Here is an 18,161-nt window from a genome sequence, read left to right on the forward strand (position 1 = left end):
AGTCAACAATTTTTGCAATGTTTCAATTTTCAAGAAACTGCCATGTTTTTTAGAGTTCTTATCATGTATCATGTCAAAAGCTACCAAAATTATGCCCAACATCGCCGGCAAGCACGCATCTAATCTTCGTCGTGATGATTTTGTTGGTTCAGTTCTAGCTCATGCATTTTTTGCAATTGTGTGGTGTCAGGCAACCTGCTAAATGCTAGTGAGTACTGTGAATAATATGCACATATTTACCATGGTTGTGTGTAAAATAGTTCCTAAATTTGCCTTGTGAGTAGTACATAATTTTAGAAGTTTTGTCATGTAATGTATGGCTTTAGCAAAACACGGAAATTTCTTAGATTAAAATTTCTTACACCATGGCAACTTTAGAATTTGTTAGTTCATTCACATGACAATATTTTTATAGTTTTGTCCTAAAATCACGGCCCATCTCAGATTATTTGTTTCTAATGGTCATATGGAAAATATAGGCTATTTTGTCATTTACTCTTCCCCAAACCATGTTCTTCAAAATGTTTTCTTACTCATCGGACAAAAATTGCCATCACTATTGATATTCACACGACAATTTTAATACTTAGATAGTTCATAGACCTTTTCATTTTTGGGTTCTTCTGAAGATGAAACTACATAATCTTATTAAGATCAGGCTAAGTTGGCCATAGCTTCCTGTTGGGGATATAACTATTAGGTGTGACCCGCCTAGGAGGGGCCGGGTTACACCTATGGCGAGTCAAGACATGAAGCCCAATAGGACACTTGAAGACGGCAGTTCAGTTAAAGGCCTAAGCCCAAAGGCAATTCAAGGCCCGTAGAGATAAACCGCCATATATCAGATATCGGGTTCCGGCAAAACCCTTAAGGTTCGAACTCTGGGGTGCGCACGAAGATTTCCTCCTACCGATTCACGCCCTCAACCTCGCCATGATCTCTAAGCTAACAAGATGAACTCACAACACAAGAGACACAAGATATATACTGGTTTGGGCCACCGGTGTGGTGTAATACCCTACTCCAGTGTGGTGTGGTGGATTGCCTCTTGGGCTGATGATGAACAGTAGAATGGGAAGAACAGCCTCACGAGGAGAGGTGTTCTTGTGGTTGTGTTGCTTCGGAGTCAATTGTTTCGGGTCTCGATCAGATGCCCTTCTTACTGTGGTGGCTAGCCCTATTTATAGAGGCCCTGGTCCTCTTCCCAAATATTGGGTGGGAAGGAATCCAACAACGGCCATTTTGAAAGGGGACAACTAGTACAAGCTATCCTGACTAAAGGTGGTCTTCGCCTGCCAAAGGCTCTGGTGATGATGCCGTCTTGTGCTCCATGGTGACCTCCGCCTTGCCCTCCCACTAGTCTTGGTCTTGTTGCACCGATATGGAAACCTTTGCCTGATGCCTCAGTACTCCGCGTCTGCGCTTGCCCCCTTTGCACCAATGAGGAAACAAGGACACTGCACGGGCTGGCGCCCGCCTGGTCTTGATCGTCATGGCTTGCATCATGGGCACCTCGTGAGGTACCCCCTGCCTTGATCTCTCCGCCTCCTTGTGAGCCTGCCTGGCGAGGCCACTCCTGAGGAGGCTTTACATTGTCCTCCCCGCGAAGCTTGGCCCCTCGCGAGGGTCTTGAGTGTTTGGTTGATGAAGATGGGCCGTACTGGGCCATTGGTTGAGCCACGCCGCAGGCCGCAGGTAGGCAAGTCTGGGGACCCCGTTCCCAGAACACCGATAGTAGCCCCCGGGCCCAAGGCGCGCTCGGACTTGGCTTAGCGGTGAAGCCAAAGGGCAAGTGCGGAGCACCGTGGGCCCCAACAGCCCGCGGCCTTGGTTGTCGCGTGGTGACTTGATTGGACGTGGGCGTCTCTGCTTCCCCATGCTGCCTCGACAACTGCACGACTAACAAAAGGCTAGCGTGGGCAAGGCTTGCCTTCATTGCTCTCCTTCGCCTTGCTCCAGATCCCCTTCCTTGCTTCCTTGCTTCCGAAATCTCCAGATCTGCTCCACTCCTTCCCTTTCAGCGAGCAATGGCGCCCCGCAAGGTCAAAGTCGATGCGATGTCGGCTTAGTATTCGCCGGCCTTGGATGCCCCCAATATGTCAGAGAAGAATCTCGCCGCTATGCGCCTGATGACGGTGGTGGACGGCAGCGAGATGGGGGAGACCGAACTCCGGGCTGGCTTTGTTGAGCCGAAGACTAAGGGGAGCACCTTCTACCCCTTCTTCATGAGCGCCATCATCGCCGGCCTGGTTCCTCCCTTCTCCGACTTCTTCTACACCGTCCTCTGCCATTACAGGTTGCAGGCCCTTCATCTTCATCCCAACTCCGTTCTCCTTTTGTCAATTTTCGCCTACTACTGCGAGGCGCATGTTGGGGTGATGCCGTCCGTTGCTCTGCTACGCCACTTCTTCTATCTCCGAATCAGCGGCGAGCACACTTTGGCGTGCGCCAACTTTGTCGCGTATGCCAAGGCCAACGCGATCTCGAAGACCGGGAAGAGGGCTGACAACTTCCGGAGCAAGTGGGTCATGATGGATGCCAGATGCGTCCACCCCTAGTTGGTGTTGCCAACGGAGATGCCCCAGCCTGACGAAGGGTGGTTTCGCACGAAGCTTGTTGACGACCGGGTGAAGCTGGTGCGGGAGAAGGTGAATGCCAACCTGAAGCCGGGCAACGTGAAGGTGGCGAAGCTGACAGGGGCCACGCTCCTAAGGGAGTTCCTGACGTAGCGGGTGGCTCCGCTTCAGGCGCACTCGCGCCCCTTATGGATACTTGGGGGTGCAGACGACAACCTCCGCATGAATCCGGCGGCTCTGGCCGATGAGGACCTGGCGATAGCTCTCCGCCTCGACCAGGAAGGTATGGAGGGTGCCCCCGCCCCCTTGTTCCTCCACGAGGACCGGGCACAGGTGGTGGATGCCATGCCCACCTTTGATAGGTGCCGCCTGGTTCCGGTGACACCTCCTGTGGTCCAGGGGGCAATGGCGCCGGTGGAGGTGTCTTCAGGTGATTCTCACGGGGGAGGAGAGGAAGAGGAAGAGGAGCGCAACTCGGAGGCGAATTTTTAGGGGACGGGGAAGACCTTTCCCCCGTGTAGGACCAACATCCTCCACACCTTGCCGGATGACAACAAGACCGACGCCACACGGGAGGAAGAGGATCCACCCGCGATCCCGAAGAAGGACAGGTCGGTGCTGATCTCTCGAGGGGCTGCTTCTGCCCAGGCACCACCTAGAGCCGCCTCCAGCCCTTCTGCTGCGCCCTCTTGTGCTCCTGGACCTCTTGCAACTGCGCCCCGGGCCATGAGGCTCTCGGGCTTCAAGCTCGGCAAGAGGGCGGTGAGCTATGCCACGATTGACCAGTAAGTGTTCGAACTCCATCTTGTACTTGATTGTGCTGCCGAGGCTTGACGTTCTCCATCAATTGCTTAGGCCGCCACTTGCGGTGAAGAAGAAGAAGCGGGACACGGTGACTCCGTCTGGGGCAGACTCATCTGCCGCGGCCGCTCCTTCATCTATGGGAAGGGGAGGCGGCGATGTCCGCACCTCCCCTACCCAGTCATCCTCGTGAGGCCTGGAGGAGCGCTCTGGCGGGGTGCCAGCCCCCGTGGCCCCGCTGGCACCGGAGGTGCCGGTGCTTGACGCTGCTGCTGAGGTAGCCAAGGCTCAGGAGCCCCCAGTCTCCCGAGCTGTGGCTATGCTGCTGCCCCTTCCTCCTGCACCACTGGTTCGGTCCTTCTGCTTCCTCCGATGTCTTGGAGCATGCCCTCTCCGGGGTGGTCCAGCGGCAAGAAGACCTCCAGGGTGCCGACTCCCATCTGGTAGCCGGGCGCCTGGAGCTGGTTTACGGCTGGCTTCATTCTGATGCCTCTGTCCGAGCGGCGCTGAGGCGGGCCGCGGCAGCTTCTGAGGAGGAGAAGCAAGCCGCCACCTAGGCCGCAGCTGCTCGCGAGGCAGCATTGAAGGATGTCGCGGTCGCCCAGGACCGCTGCAAGGCGCTGGAGGCCGAGCTGCAGGGCTTGCGTGATGAGCACGCCAAAGAAGCTCGTGACCGCCAGGAAAAGGAGGAGGAGATGAAGGCTCGGGAGGACGCCATCAGGGACCGCGACGCCGAGCTCACGCGGCTGGCGAAGTATTACAAGCCATTGGGCTGCATCATCACTGGGTCACTGGGTCAGGCCCGAGCACGTATCCATTTATGACCCAATGGCTTGTAATATTTGCTCTGGGATTTGCTTCGAGATTTTGTGATTTCCTTTCTATTTGCTTTATGTTCTACGTCGGTAGGGCCCGGCCCCGCGCATACCTCAACCGCCATTAGCCCCGACCGGATCACTAGGACGTGACCAAGGAGTGAGGGGCAACGTGGCAAGTTAGGCTCCTGGGTCGCGATGCTCAGGAGTCCCCCTTGATGCGCAAACAGCTAATAGGGAGGGAACGTAGGGGTAGATCTGGCGTTCTACATCGGCAGGGCCCGGCCCCGCGCATACCTCAACCACCATTAGCCCTGACCGGATCACCAGGACAGGACTAAGGAGTGAGGGGCTACATGACCAGTTAGGCTCCTGAGTCGTGATGCTCAGGAGTCCCCCTTGACATTCAAACGATCTTCATACCTTGGCTCCGCTCGGGGAGGGGCGCGCGATGACCTGGTCCGAGGGACCTGCCTGGGTGGCGTGCGCTTGGGCGTGACCCGGGCGCAGCCCCCGTGTCCAGCCCCCTCGCATGACGCTCCCGAGGGGAGGTGTTGCGATGAGGCGAGACACTGAGCTCTGGACTCCCTGAGGTTGATACGGCCATGGGCCGCCCTCAGTTGTTTATCACCAGCGCGGAGCATAGAGCTTCCGTATGTGTACGGGTATAGCCGCTCCTTGGCAGTGTCATCAGCCAGCACGGAGCATGGTGCTTCCACTGGTACGTGGGAGGGGGGCCCTCCAGGAGGAGCCCCCGGGGCGTGTACAGCCCCTCCCAGAGATGTGGCTTGCACGGCAGGGCTAGACGAGGTGTATCTGGGCACTCGTGATCCAGCGCGGGACTCGCGAGGCCCTACCTCAAGGCGGGTTGTGCCTGGTCTTGAGTCTTGGTCGACTATGTGCTCCTGTGAGATGGTTAGATACAAATGCTCTACGTCCTCAGGTCCCGGCCCTCGAGCGAGCTCAGCCGCCACTAGTATGCCAGGTCGCGATGCCATGGTCAAGGCCAAGGGGTGAGGGCTGGAGAGCCAGTAAGAGCTCCTGAGTCGCGATGATCAGGAGCCCCCCTTTTAACGCGCAATCGATTTGCATGAGGGCAAGGAGGCCCATGGTAGGTGGCAGGTAATAATCATGGGCAGTTTAGGCATGAAAGGCAAATCAGCTTATGCAGAATGGATACGTGCCACTGGGTCAGGCCCGAGCGGCTTGGGGATGATGCAGCCCAAGGGGTGCCCCCAGCAAGGCAAACTAAAGGCATAAGCAAAAGGGATACATGCCGCAGGGGCGGACCCATGCGGCCTGGGAATGATGCAGCCCTGAGGGCGCTCCGAGCTGAAATGAACTTGGAAGATGTCACCTGGTACAGTTGTAGGAGGGGTGTTGGAGCAGTTGAAGATGCGCGGTGAAGAGGCCGACCCTCACGAGCCGCTGGAGCCCTAAGCCTCGGGAGGCTCTGCGGGTCCAGGTGGCGCCTTGAGGACTGTCTCCATCTCCGCTAGGACTGCGTGATGCCTCGCCTCCTGAGCCGCCAGGATGCTACGCAGGTGGCGCTGGAAGGTGGCAGCTGTGTTGGGCAGGCCGAAAGGCATGCGACCGTAGCTGTGTGGCAGACCCTCGCAGCGTCCCACGCGCGAGGGCCAGAGGCGCTCCTGAGATGCGGCTCGGTTGAGCCCTGGGACGTCGATGCAGACGCGCAGCCCACCATCCTCGCATGGATGGGGGGCCACGCCAGGCAAGCGGCGATCACTGTGCATGGCTGTTGCTTCCTGAAGCTCTTGAGTGACCTTGGTGATGAACTCCTTAACGTTGGGCTCTCCACGCCCTGAGACCTCTTGAGGGAAACGTGCTATGAAGCACGCCTCCAAGTGGTGCCTGAGCTCCCCCCTCGTGATTTTGGCAAAGTCTGGGGCCCTCCAGAAGAGAGCCCTTGAGCCCTACCCGAGGAGGGCGCCGGGCGCGCCTTCCTATGTGATGGAAGGAGGCTCCCCTTGCATGGGCGCTGATCCTGATGCAGCACCCCCTGAGATGCCAACCTCCCGAGGCATTAAGCTGAGCAGTGTCCTCTTCTTCTTGGGGACCTCCTCAGGAGATGCCCCTGTTGTCTGGCTCCTTGATTGATTCAGCTTGGAAGTGGCGCTCGAGGGAGCACACCGCATCTCTCTCTTTGCAGGGGACCGTGATGATTCCGCCGCTTCCTGGCATCTTAAGGACATTGTAGCCATGGTGGGTCACCACCATGAACTTGGCCTGGGCTAGATACCCGAGGATGGCATTGTACGGCAGGCGGATGTGGGCGACATCAAAGTAGATGAGCTCGGTGTGGTAGTTGTCGCGCTGGCCGAAGGTGACAGGGAGGCGGACCTGCCCTATCGGGGTGGTGGAGCCATCGGTGACTCCTGAGAAAGGCTTGGTCGGCTGGAGCTGATCGTATGGTACTTGAAGGTTGTCGAACATCTCGACAGACAAGACATTTAACCCTGCGTTGCCATCAATGAGGGTCCTGGTGACTTGCACGTTGTTGATAACTGGGGAACAAAGCATCGGGAGGATGCCAGCAGTAGCTACGCAGTTGAGTTGATCTGCTGAGCTGAAAGTGATGGCGCACTTGGACCACCTGAGAGGGCGCGTGGCCTCGAGCTTGGGTAGGACTGCGTTCACTTCACGAGCGAACTTGTAACAGCCTGGTTTTTGGCCCTTTTCTTTTTCTTTTGATTTATCTGGTTTTTGCCCTGTTCTTTTTTTGAGTGGTTATGTGGCCTTGCCACCTGGGAAATCATCCTCATTCCCCCTCCCAAGTGGCTCATCATTCTCAAAACCTTGCCAAGATCATGTCACTTCACTACTTGACCAAACCCTAATTTCTTTTTCTAGGGAAAATTCCTTTTTCTATTAAAGGAATAACCATGTCTGCCCTAGGTTGTGAAGCAACCTATATTTCTATCCATCCAAAAATCCCCAAATAATTCTCATAATTCCTTTGGGTCATATATAGCTCAAATATGCCCAAACATTGCCTTGGCCAGTTCAAAAATAATTCCCCAATATTCCTTTTTCTATTCTACCCTAAATGGCACTTTGTGAAGGAAGTGTCATTTATATTTTTCCTAGTTGCTCCCAACCTTTTTGGGCATGCTTATATGTCCAAATAATTTCCCCATGCACAAGTTCAAATTTATTTGCCTAGCCAATCTTCCTTAGTGAATTTTCAAAGTTTCTATCAAACAGAAGGATTTGTGAAGGAAGTACTAGCTAGGAGTATCCAAATGAGTTGAACTTTTGCACACTCCTTAATGTGATCATATTAACCCCCTCCAACCATTTGCAGCTCCATCCAATCATCTATGTGAGCACAGGAGCAAATCTTTGATTCTGGCAATATTTTTAGGTTGTGAAGCAAGTGTATTTTATACCCATAAAACATCTCTCCACCCAATTTGGCATCATTTCAATTAGCCATTTGATCACCAAAATTAGTCCAAGTTTCTGGATAGAAATGATGTTTGTGAAGCAAGTGCCATTTTGACTTGTCCATTTGGCATGAGCTTTTTACAGCATCTTCATATGTCCAAATAATAAAGCTTTCCCCAATCTTGGCCCAAGTTGATACTCCATGTGAGTGCACCATCATGATCTTGATCCTGGACTAAATATGCAGTTGTGAAGTAACTATGATTTATCTTGGTCCTAATCTTCTCAAAGTTACCAGGGTGAAAGTCCTTCTTACCCTAAACCTCGAAGACAACTCCTTTGCTCCCAAACACCTTCCTGTTGATCACCACTGCTCACCCAAGTTTACTGCAGTAAACTTTAGAGGGTGATAACCATTTAACCATAGCAGTTCTCACCGAACTACCACCGTAGTTGAGACCTAGCCTGGAAGAACTTACCCGTAGACAACAATTTCGAGCCCATCTCCCCGCTACATGCCAGTGCACGCGGTGACCGCGTTAATGGCATCACTATGCACGCGCTCTGTGTGCAGTGGCCGTGTCCAGTGGCCGTTTGTGCTTTGGCACCTCCTCCTCTCGTCGGCTTCGCACGTGTGACCGTGCCCATTGTCTCCCTCTTGTCGTCGCCGTTCCCATGGAACCCTCTTCCCCTCCGTCTGTTTCCTCACCGACGCTCGCCGTCGAACGACCACGGGAGCAAAGTGCGACGACCGTCGTCTTCCTCCTTGTCTCTTCCTCCCTGTGCTCCTTTGGCCTCCTCCTCCCTGTGAGCTCTCTCGTGTGCCTCCCTCGTCGCCTACCTCCGAGCTCATGCGCGTACACACGGGTCCGCGGCGTCGGCCACGCGTCCGTGGTGACGACAACGCGGATCCCCCTCCCCCTTGCTATTTAAGCAGCCCCGAGGCCTCCCGATCGCCCCTAGCTCTTCGCCTCGCTCCACTATCACCCCCAGCCTCTCACATGAGCTCGAGAAGCTCTCCTGCCCTCCCTCTGCTGCCATGGCCACCGCCTCGGTCCTCCTAAATTGGAGCGAACCGAGCCCCTCCCTCGCTCCTACCACCACCAGTAGACCGCCACCACTCTCGCGACCATCCCCAGGTCCTCTCCCCTTTACTGGAGCTACTTTAGCCGTGAGCCCAGCTCCACCCGAAGCTCCCCTCCGCTGCAGCTCCCTGTTCCGTCTACTCCGCTATTCTCCAACGTGGGCAGATCCCTCAGTCGGGTGCGGCTCGTCTCCCCGAGCTCGTCGGTCTGCTGCACGGCTCGGGGGATGGCCGGAGTCGGTGGGGCGAGCGCCGGCGCCGGCAACCTCTCCTCTGCTCTGCGGGCGCGCGTCTGGGAAGAAGAAGGAGAAGGCCAGGAGAAGAGAGAGAGCCAGTGGGACCCACCTATAAGTCTCACAGCCGCCCGGTCCCACCTTTGCCACGCTGGATAAGTGGAGGCGTAATCCGCTGGATTACGTCTTCGCTTATCGAAAGAGTATTCCTCCTATAGTTCAGCCCAAAATGCGTTTTCACTTTCAGAAAACGTATTTCCTTCTAATACGCTTTCTGTTTTTCTGTCCAGGCCCTATTTGAAAATATTTTCATTACAGATAGGTCCCTGACAGAAAACACTTCATAACTTTTTGATCCTAACTCCAAATGAGATGACTCCAAAGCCCACTTCTTTGTTTCGTCGAGCCCGTTTTGTTGGTTTCATTTTCAGTATGGTTTGACACTGTGAAAATGACCATTTTGCCCTTACGCTTATTCACTCCCCTCCGAGAGAGAACGTTTTTTGGCGATTCGTTCCACGAGTTTCTCGCACTTTCTTCCGATGAATTCTTCCACCCCAGGCAAAAGCCACACCCTCCATTTGCATCACTATAATGTAGTGACATGGTTTAATCTATTTTAACTTGTTTAAAATATTGCTTTAGCTACATGACTCTATGCATGGCATTTTCTCGGAGTATTATTTTGATCTTGCTGTTGCCATGCTATTGTTTGGATTACTAGGAGTTATGTTTGCAGTTGATGAGTAATCATGTTGCCATTGGAGTATTAGTGGTTGATATTATGGTTGTTTCATGATGATATATGTTAGTATATTTTGGAGTATTACTTTGGATGGCATGCTACCTTTGGATTATTAGTGGTTATTATGATTATTTTCATGATGCTAGTTGATGCTCTGTTGCTTGGAGTATTATTTTCGGAGATGGTGTTTACATGTGGATCTTAGCTAGATAGCTTTGTTATTCTTATTGGAGTAGTAGAGTTACTGTTTTTAGATTCATCATGATAGAAATATTATGCTATCTTTGGAGTATTTTGATATGAGGATATTATGCTCAGATTATTTGTTGGATATTGCTATGACTTGGATTATAGTTTGATAGTGGATATCAGAGTATCAGTTATCACAATTCTATTTTTGGGGATAAATTCCGTCATTAAGTTGGTCAGGTGCCACCGAGCCGGGCTTTCTCCAGTGCAACCACATTTGCCTTTATGGGAAGGCCCTAATGTGATGCTATTGTCGTGTCTCTTGCCGGTGCCTCCAACAAGGGAAGGTTATGGGCGCGCGCTACCCTGATCAGGTAGGCAGACATAAGCCTTGTGTGCTCGTTGTTGTTGTATGTGCACATGTCCCCGTTTGAGACGGATTATTGTTTTGGCCACGACGGTGGCCGTTGGTGTCTTTGGTAGACACAGGGCCACCCAGGACTAGCCCAGTGGGGAGTGAGTCGGAGTGGCCGGGAGAGTGTCATGGCAGTAGATCGGTTTTGTCGGAACGTCGTTGGTCCACCCAAATGGGAGTGTGAGGCCATGGGTTCTGTGGTGTGGGCAAAGTGCGCTACCTCTGTAGAGTGTGTTTGTTTAAACTATCGCTAGCCGCGTCCTCGGTCATGGGCATGGGTTCGTACTAGGTCGCACCGTTCGATCAACACTCACATGACAAAATGACTTATAGGTGATTTATATGTGGATATTTTGAGCAATACAGATTGGCAGGATGTTGATGATGTTGGGGACCAAGTGTTGGTCATGGTAGTGATCGCCGGAAAGGTCACATTTGAGACCAAGTGTTGGTCATGGTAGTGATCGCCGGAAAGGTCACCATTTGGTTACAAGTTAACCCGATCCAAGACCACGAGGTTAGTCCAATTGTGATCCGCAAATGATCACCATTTGGTTTTGATCACAAGGTGATCGAGTTGGTATATTGCTTGGTCGGTTAGCCAAGAGAAATATGGTTATGGAGATCTGAGATGGTGATTTATCAGTATTGTAGTAGTTTCATATCGTGCTTAGTAGTTGTTGTTGTATCATGGTAGCTGTTAATTTAATTAACCTGCTTAATGCTATGTTGTTGTCATGCCTTGATGTTTTTGGTTGTCGTGAGCTTGCAAGTACATTCAATGTACTGACCTGGCGTGTCATGCCAGATTGCAGGTGATGCCATGATTGCTTGATTGCTTGTCGTGGTTTCTGTTCGTGCGAGCTAGATCGTGTCCCAGCCAGAGTCCCTACAGAGTGGAGTTCACCACCTTCGTCATTGTTCTGCTGCTAGAAGATTTTCGCTGCTATGAGTTGTTCTGTTGCTAGCATAGAGCAAGTGTAGTATCGCAGGCGTAGTGTCGTCGTGCTGATGTGAACCTTTGTAACATCATACCTGTGTATTTATCCTTTGTAATAAGAGCTGATTTGTTCTATGTCAAGCAGTGACGTATTCTAGAGACTTCTCCTTGATCTCTGGGCTAGAACACGGGGCATTCCGGTTTCTCTAGGTCGGGGTTCCACAGAACTTCTTGAAGACGCGCTGAGAGGCTGGGGCCTGAGCTCCGCCCAAGATTCAAGCGATGGCACGTGGTTCCTGGAAGCCCCCAGCCCCCTCGTCTTGATGATGGTCATCATTCCTTCTCGGCGGTGGTGGCAGAGGAAGAAGGCATGCGTTGCCCTGTGGGCGGTCCTCGCGAGGATGATCCCTCTAGGCTCCCTCGCGAGGTTGGTCCTGCCAGCGATCCTCACGAGGTCGGTCACGCTGCTCCTGGCGAGGGCCACGGTCGTCCCATCGTCCGCCGCCTCGTCCTCCTCCTCGGCCGTAGCCCCGGTCGTTGTGCTCGGGGCGTCGACCGAAGCGTCCTTCTTGAATGGCCCTGAGCTCTTGACATTCGTTGGTGTTGTGGGTGTGGAGGTTGTGGTAGGCGCAGAACGGTCGGCTACCCTTGGACAACTCCGGATGGTCCCTGCCGCGCTTCGTGTCTGGCTCTGCTGCAAGCACGGCTGCTCCTTTGCGCTTCACGTCCTTGGCCTTGGCCTTCTTTTCTTCTGGGTCAGCAGCTGGGAGCTCGAGGAGGGAGAGGCGTCCTTCCTCAGCCCTTGCACACTTGGTCTCCAGGTTGAACAGCTCCAGAGATGTGCACAACTTCTCGTGGATGGTGAGCTCCTCCTTCGTCTTGACGTCACAGACGCCATCAGAGAATGATGACATGATGGCCTCATCCGTCACCTTGGGGATCTTAAGGCGAGCGTTGTTGAAGCGCTGGATGTATTTCTGCAGGGTCTCCCCAGGCTATTGCTTGATGCGGCGCAGGTCACCCGCGGCCAGGGGGTGGTCGCGAGTGCCCTGTAAGTTGGCAATGAAGCAGTTGTGCATCTCGTCCCAGGAGGAGATCGAGCCGGGAGGCAGGTTCAGGAGCCAGGTGCATGCACCGTCCTTGAGCGCCATGGGAAATTAGTTCGGCATGACCTTCTCGTCGCCGTTGGCCGCCTCGATGCCCAGCTCGTAGAGCTGCAGGAACTCCGCGGGGTCGGCTGTACCGTCGTAGTGAGGAGGTAGGTCCGGCTTGAACTTGCCCGGCTAGGCGACGCTACGCAGCTCGGTGGTGAAGGCACGTCAACCTGTTGTGGTCACCGGAGCCCTTTGCTGATGCGGAGCTTGCTCTTGATGGTCCCCATGCGCTGCTACCAGGGGAAGCACGCGGTCTTGGCGCGCCGGTGCTGGGATGCGGTCTTGCCGTGCTGGTGCAGGAAGCACGGGAACGCCTTCTTGGGGCTGAGGGATTTCTTGATAGCTTCTTTCTTGTCGCGCGGGCACTGGGTGCGGTGGGTCAAGCCCAAGGGCCGCGCGCCTTGGAGCCAGGGCGCCGTCTTGGGGCGGAGGTGCCGGATGCCGCGTCGCCCATGCCTGGCAGAGGGCGAGGCAGCGAGAGGGACTGCGCGGGAGAGCCCCCTACGGCGCTGACGAGCTCGATGATGCGAGCGAGCCATTCTTCGTAGAGGTCGTCGATGGGGTGGTAGTGCAGGAGCTCACGTGCCAGAAGCAGCAGCCTGCGTGTTCGTGGGGGCGCGACGAGCGTGAGACGACGAACCAGCTAGGGTCAGCGATGGAGTGGCGGTGCGGCCTTCACGCCTCACTGATGGGTGCAGCGAAGACGCCTGCTGCTCGTTCCCAGCTGGGCCGGTGGCGGCGTTGGCGGCAAGCGACAGAGAACGACGAGGAGGCCCGCTGACAGGAGCCGTCTGGGCGACATGAGCGGCGAGAGCAGCCAGGCGCTCAGTGCAGGCTCGGCGGATGTCCGACATGGATGCGACGAAGCGATGGGACGCAGATCAGCGGAAGGGAGATTTTGGCGGACCCCTACCTGGCACGCCAAATGTCGGATATCGGGTTCTGGCAAAACCCTTAAGGCTCAAACTCTGGGGTGCGCATGAAGATTTCCTCCTACCGATTCATGCCCTCAACCTCGCTGCGATCTCTAGGCTAACAAGATGAACTCACAACAGAAGAGACACAAGATTTATACTGGTTCGAGCCACCGTTGTGGTGTAATACCCTACTCTAGTGTGGTGTGGTGGAATGCCTCTTGGGTTGATGATGAACAGTACAATGGGAAGAACAGCCTCGCGAGGAGAGGTGTTCTTGTGGTTGTGTTGCTTCGGAGTCAATTGTTCCAGGTCTCAATCAGATGCCCTTCTTACTGTGCTGGCTAGCCCTATTTATAGAGGCCCTGGTCCTCTTCCCAAATATTGGGCAGGAAGGAATCAACAACGGTCATTTTGAAAGGGGACAACTAGTACAAGCTATCGTGACTAAAGGTGGTCTTCGCCTGCCAAAGGCTCTGGTGATGACGCCGTCTTGGGCTCCACGGTGACCTCCGCCTTGCCGTCCCACTGGTCTTGGTCTTGTTGCACCGATATGAAAACCTTTGCCTGATGCCTCGGTACTCCGCGCCTGCGCTTGCCCCCTTTTCACCAAAGAGGAAACAAGGACACTGTACGGGCTGGCGCCCGCCTGGTCTTGATCATCATGGCTTGCGTCATGGGCACCTCGCGAGGTACCCCCTGCCTTGACCTCTCCGCCTCCTCATGAGCCTACCTAGTGAGGCCACTCCTGAGGAGGCCTTACGTCGTCCGCCCCACGAGGCTTGGCCCCTCGCGAGGGTCTTGAGTGTTTGGTTGATGAAGATGGGACGTACTAGGCCACTGTTTGAGCCACACCGCAGGCCGCAGGCAGGCAAGTCAGGGGACCCCCGTTCCTAGAACACTGACACCATATGTATGTAACTTGTATTGTAAGGCAAGAATAGAGAGAGACCGAGCCAAACGCTGTTTATGACCCGGTCGGGACTCTATGAGCCGCTGGGCGTCGACCTCAGTATGTAAAGGGACGACCCGGCGGTGGTTCAGGGCAAGTAACATCAAATCAAGAGCTAGGTCAAGCGGATTCGCTCCCTAGTTATCGAGACATAAGCAATCCCACTCAAAACTGGATCGCAGGCTTTTACCTTCACTATAAGGGGCCGAACCAGTATAATCCTCGTGTCCTTTGTCCCGATTAACCCCTTTAAGCTTCCTAGTTGCGATGGCTCCACGACTAAGTCCTTTCATGAGGACATCTGACGTGACAAGTCCATGACAGTTGGCACCCACCATAACCCGGCTGGTACTTGGTGAGATCCGCTTCATTAGCTATAAGGGTGGCCATGGGACGTACCTCCTTCACACAACTGGCGAAGTCATCCTGTTCAAAGGGGGTGCCATCTTCCTTAAGGCTTGGATAACCAATGATGATGTCGGCCTGGTCTAACTCCGGTAGCCAAGCTTTGGCCCGGCTTAATGCGGCCACGGCTCCGGCTCTTGCAGACGATCGCCTTAGTTCAGTGAACCGTTGGGGCGGCATAGAGAGCTTCCTTAGTACATCCGCCAAAAGTGCGGGGACTTCATTTGACAGAGCCACCATGGCTAAGGCAAGTTGAGACCATGTGTAGAGTTGTTCCACCAGCGTATAAACCGCCTTTAGTTTTATCAACATGCCTTGATTAAGATTTGAACTCCTAGGGCCTGTATAACAACATTAGGTGCGTCAAGTAACAATTTATATGATCATTGGAAAGTTTCAAGTATTTAATACTTGCAGGGCGACTTACCAAAGATTGCTGAGACCATCTGAGATACATGGCGTTTTAAGCCAGATAATTCGACGGTCGCCTCTTCAAGAGCCGCCTCTGCCTTCTCCGCTCGATTGGTCAAAGCAACCTTTTCATCAGCCCATGCCTTTTTCTCCACTTTAAAGTCTTTTTTCAGTCTCTCTTGTTCAGATACACTGAATTCAAACTTGGAGTTGGTTCTTTGGGTTTCCAATTCTTGTGCTTCCAGGCGGTTCTTCAGGTCAGATACTTCTGATTCAAGTTGACTGGTGGTGGCCTGTACAAATACCGAGTCAAAAATCATAACTGTTAGCATCTAATATTACAAGTCCCAAGCCTTTTGCAAGCAACAATACTTGGCACTTGGGGCTAATGTCTACCGAAGAATTTTCTCTAGGTTGCGGTTCATGAGAGTAAGTCCCAAGTACTTTGCAAGCAACAGCACTTGGCACTTGGGGGCTAATGCATATTGTTGGTCAACAATTTTACAAGTATTTTATTCTGTTCAAACATGTTAAGGACCGACTCAAACATGCTTCTTAAGCCGGCCCTTGGGAGCTACAGCGTAAGCCAAATTTCTTACATGTTTTGTCCAAATATATTTCTAATGCTATTCAGTTTGTTTCTAAGTCTACATCATACTCATCATAAGCAATAGACTTGGGGGCTGGCATAATAAGGATAAATCAGTACAGAGAAAGGATTGTACCTCAAACTTCCAGTGCATCTGCTTCCCCATGTCAATTTCAACGTCACGACTGCTGTGTACTTGATTCATATAGCCAGAAAAAACTTCTCTGATACTCATATGAGTATAATCAACAACATCAAGTTTGGCCTTGCGACGTTCCAGCAGCTCTTCTTTGGCAGAACATTTAGCCAGAACAGTTAGTCTTCCGGGCTCAACATAGCCGGTCTTGGTGATCTCAACATCAGGGTCTTGAGGATCATCCGTCCTGGCCGGGCTAGAGACATCCAGGTTTTCAGATCCATCGACGACTCGCTCAACAGGCGGATCAACAATTAACGTGGGCGTGTCATGAGCTGATTCAGGTAGCGGCTCATGAGAAGACGCCTCGGGTGCGGCTGTTCCAAGTTCCGGCTCTTTGAAGACATGCTCATCGGCCAGCTTATCTTTCTTCGCCTTCTTGCTGGGCTTTGCTTTTCCGCTGCATAAGATTAAAAGGTTAGTGCAAATACAAGGAATTGAAATGAACACAGGATAAGTAGGTTATCATTACCCTGGAGCAGTTTTGAAAGCCGGCAAATTAGACTGCATTGAGTCGCTGGAGAAAGGTGAAGTTTCCTAATAATTCGAGTCAGAAGGGATTAGTGGTTGTCGTGGAATTAACACGTCAGATGTCCTAGTGAGAGGACTTAGTCATGGAGACATCACAATGAGATTAGCTTAAAGGGGTTAAACCGGACAAAGGACACGGGGAGTTTATACTGGTTCGGCCCCTTGCGATGAATATAAAAGCCTACGATCCAGTTGTGGTGGAATTGATGGGGTCTCGATGATCAGGGAGCGAATCCGCTTTGCCTGGTCCTCGAGTTGTTGTTTCCTGTCCCTGAACCGCCGTTGAGTCGTCCCTTTATATACACAGGTTGACGCCCGGCGGTTTACAGAATCCCGAGGCCGGCTCATACATGTGTCTGGCTCGGTTTCTACCTTTCCCTATCTTACAACATAAGTTACATATATCATGGCGGTTTATGTCTACGGGCCCTAATCCGCCTTTGGGCTTTGGGCCTTCACATCTCTGTAGTAAAGTGCCATACTCCTTGCCTTCATGGGCTTAAATACGGATGACTCCTTATGAGTGTAACCCGGCTCCTCCTGGGCGGTTTATACTCAGTAGTTATATCCCCAACATTAGGCCCCAGATTGATTTGAACCTGTTCATGTCAAGCTTCAACACTTTGAGAAAATTTCTTCTTGAACATCTTCATGTCAACCTTGTAAACCGCCATGACATCATTTTCATGTGAACCTTTGTAAACCACCGTGACGTCATCTTTCGAGATCGTAATAAATTGCCATGACGTCACCTGCTTATTAAAACCTGTAAATATTTCCCTTTTATTAATGAACCTCCGCAAATCGAGGCGACAACTATATTAAATATCCATTTTTTTGGATTCCTCGATTCCCGCGCCTGTCTCTTATCGCTTCACCTTATAAATAGGACGAGGGGTCATTTCCTTTTTTTCCTTCGTGCCTCTTCACCTCGTCTTCTTCCTCGCCTCGCCTCAGAGCTTTAACACCGCCGCCACCGTCGACCTTCGCCTCTGCTCTAGCGACGACTGCTACATCAACCTGATTTGGCCAGAGAAATGCGGTGCCTCTCCGCTATCCCTTCAATCTCTATAAGTTCCCTTTCCTTCTCCCCAGATCTACTGCTAGGGTTTCGGTGTTCAATGGTGTTCGTCGGTGTTCGTCGTCCTTCATTACTGTACCTTGTTGCCACATTAGAACTTGATAAACTTGTTATCCTCCCTGCGCGGCCGTAGCTATAGCTTATTTTTCCTCATCATAGAATCCCTTTTTCAATAGATAGATCCCATCTGGACCTTCGCTGTTCCGCTGTCACCACTTAGGGCTTTGAATTTTTTTCCCTTTTTCAAATTGTGGTAGATCCAAGAATTATAATGCCAACTTGCAAACCTGTTTGTACAACACTTAGTAATTTTTCAAATCTGTAACCTCCACACCATTGTAGGCGGTTTGACTTTTAGAAAATGATAATCTGCCAGGTACCATTAGCCCTCACTTTAAACCACCAACTTGACCTTTAATGTCAGAATCCGGTTTATCAATGCACATACGTTTCATTATCTCCGGCCGGTTTATGCATATCAGTCATAAATTGTAAACCGGTTTTAATCTTCCTTTCCAGCTTGTCATTTGAAATGGCCAAATAGTTCTATGCTTGCAATTGGGTTCCTTCCCGGGTTACCGAAGAACAACTGACTGGGTATGTCTTGAATGGCGCTTTAGCAAACAAAGAAACCATCCACTGGAGGGTTCCCGGTCCAGAAAATCCTCCTAAACCCCGGAATGGAGAAGTGATTGTCTTTACTGACCATCTTAATCGGGGGT

The sequence above is a fragment of the Triticum dicoccoides genome, chromosome 7B, assembly GCF_002162155.2.
Source record: "Triticum dicoccoides isolate Atlit2015 ecotype Zavitan chromosome 7B, WEW_v2.0, whole genome shotgun sequence".
Classification (NCBI taxonomy): Eukaryota; Viridiplantae; Streptophyta; class Magnoliopsida; order Poales; family Poaceae; genus Triticum; species Triticum dicoccoides.